Raw genomic sequence first — 2,919 nt, 5'->3', positions numbered from 1 at the left:
CTGTCAGTAGGGCCCGTGGGGCTGGAGGAGGCAGCGTCCCACTGCCGCGGTGTTGCTTAATGTGCGCTTTTGCTGGCGTGTTGTTCCTCTCGCAAATTTACAGCAGGAGATTGCTGCTGAGCTGACCTTGCTTCCTCCGTCCGGGGGTAATGAATGCTTCTATTTAAACGCTCTGCCTCCACAGCCCCTGCGCTTCGGTTTTTCAAAGAGTAGCAGAGTACCCAGGGGAAGCCCTTTGTTGCCTGGATGTGAAACCTGAATATGGGCTCTCCTCTTGGAAGCTTGAGGCAGAAAATAACAGCTGAGAATAGATTTATGGGGTTTAATTTTGCCTAAATCATGTCACAGAGATAGAAAATATGGATCAGATCCTGAGCTGTGTAAATCAGTATAATCCCATGGAGAAATGATGCTTACATGGGTCCAGGAGCTGGCCATTGCTCCGTAAAATGCAGACGAGCATCATCCAGCAGTAGCAAGGAGTGGTTTAAAGGAGGCAAAATGGCAATGAAGTTTCCTGATAGGCACCACATAATCACTTAAATTAAAGTACGCTAAATACAGGAATGTCAGAGAATCCTTAAATATACGCAACCACTTTAGGATCAATATATTCCATATTTTTTGTTCTGTGTACATATTGCTTCACAGTTTGAATGGTCAGCTCCAGGAATATAAAGCCTTCTAGTTTAAAATGGATATATTAACACAAACATGGAAAAGAGCAGTATCATCTAATTATCAGTAGCACATCATGGAGGTAGTCCTGAGAAAGCCTGCTCTTCAGAAATAGTATGCTGTAAATGGGTCAAAAATATAAAATAAGGAATCACAGAGTTAAATACAGATCCTATTGAATTTCAGTCTTCAGTAAAATATCTCATGAAAAATTTATATGCATGTTATTAATCCCATTTCACTATCCCTAAACTGATAAATAAGTATAGTAATATTTTGTAACTGTAATCAATTATACCAAGAAATATTCCAAGAAAGAATCAAAAGGTTACACTAACATTTTAAAAAAGTTTTAGGATCTCTAGTAAGTAGTTATCAAACACTTCTGACATGTAACAAGAATAATAATAGGAGATAGCTAGAAAAGTGAAACCCCAGATTAATTTCCACTGTCTGTCCTGTAATCCCACTCCACTTCCTCTCTCTCCTATTGGGGGTAAATGTGTATTGTTTTAGTTGTGGATGTGAATTCAAATGGCATTTTGAATGTAGGGTCACTTATTTATTGCCTTAGTCTGGTGGTAGGATCAGTACTCTACAGTGGCCAGGCAGACCATTCGACAAGATGATTCACACTTTAACTAAGCTCAGGAAGATTTTGATGTCACTCTCCAAGGTTACAAGATCCTACTAAAAATTCAAATTGATATTTTTGCAATGCAGTAGAATAAAGTGATGTGTGTGCATTTTGCAGATGGGGTCCTAAATACCGAAGAGATAAATGACATCTGTTTTAGCATAAGATTGATTTTCTGTGATTTCTCCGAAATCACACAATAGTCAGAGAATTATTGAATCATTTAGGTTCGAAAGGACCGTTAAGATCAATGTGACCAACCATTAACCCAGCACTGCCAAGTCCACCACTAAACCATATCCTTAAGTGGGGATCTACACATCTCTTAAATAACTCCAGGGATGGTGACTCAAACACTTCCCTGGAAAGCCTGTTCTAATGCTTGACAACCCTTTTCTTGAAGAAATTTTCCCTAAATCTCCCCTGGCACAACTTGAGACTGTTTCCTCTTGTCCTATTGCTTGCTACCTGGGAGAAGAAACTGACCCCAAACTCGCTACAACCTCCTTTCAGGTGATTGTAGAGAGCCATAAGGTCTCCCCTAAACCCTCCTTTTCTCCAGGATAAACAATTTCCACTGCTTCTCATCAGACTTGTGTTCTAGATCCTTCACCAGCTTCTTTGTCCTTCTCTGGACACACTCCAGCCCCTCAATGTCTTTCTTACCATGAGGACCCTAAAATTGAAGACAGTGTTTGAGGTACAGCCTCACGAGTGTCGAGTACAGGGAAATGGTCCCCTTCCTAGTCCTGCTGGCCACACTATTTCTAATACAAATAGTCAAAATCCTTAACTATGACAAACTCTCACTGTACAGAAATACCCCAACAGGCTTCTGGTTAATCACTGCACCAAGCAGCATAGATGCATAGGTGCAAATGTCACGCCCATCCACAAAAAGGACCAGAAGGAGGACCTGGGAAACTACAGACCTGTCAACCTGACCTCAGTGCCTGGCAAGGTTATGGAGCAGATCATCCTCAGTACAATCACACAGCACCTACAGGATGGACAAGGGATCAGACCCAGCCAGCACAGGTTAAGGAAGGGCAGGTCCTGTCTGACCAACCTGATCTCCTTTTATGATCAGGTGGTGGATGAGGGGAAGGCTGTGGATGTGGTCTATCGGGACTTCAGCAAAGCCTTTGACACCGTCACCCACAGCATATTCCTGAAAAAGCTGGCAACCCACGGCTTGGACAGGGGCACTCTGTGCTGGGTTAAGAACTGGCTGGAAGGCCGGACCTAGAGAGTGGTGGTGAACGGTGCTGCATCCAACTGGCAGCTGGTCAGTAGTGGTGTCCCCCAGGGATCGGTGTTGGGTCCAGTCCTTTATCGATGATTTAGAGGAGGGGATTGAGTTCACCATCAGAAAATTTGCAGATGACACCAAGCTGGGTGGGAGTGTTGATCAGCTGGAAGGCAGGAGGGCTCTGCAGAGGGACCTGGACAGGCTGGAGAGTTGATCTGATTCCAACGGGATGAGGTTCAACAAGGCCAAGTGCTGGGTCCTGCACTTTGGCCACAACCCCCTGCAGTGCTACAGGCTGGGCAGGAGTAGCTGGAGAGCAGCCAGGCAGAAAGGGACCTGGGAGTTTGGATTG

The sequence above is a fragment of the Manacus vitellinus genome, unplaced genomic scaffold (genome assembly GCF_001715985.3).
Source record: "Manacus vitellinus isolate BGI_N305 unplaced genomic scaffold, ASM171598v3 scaffold_11_pilon, whole genome shotgun sequence".
Taxonomy (NCBI): Eukaryota; Metazoa; Chordata; class Aves; order Passeriformes; family Pipridae; genus Manacus; species Manacus vitellinus.
The sequence above is the reverse complement of the archived record's forward strand: the minus strand, read 5'-3'. Positions refer to the sequence as shown.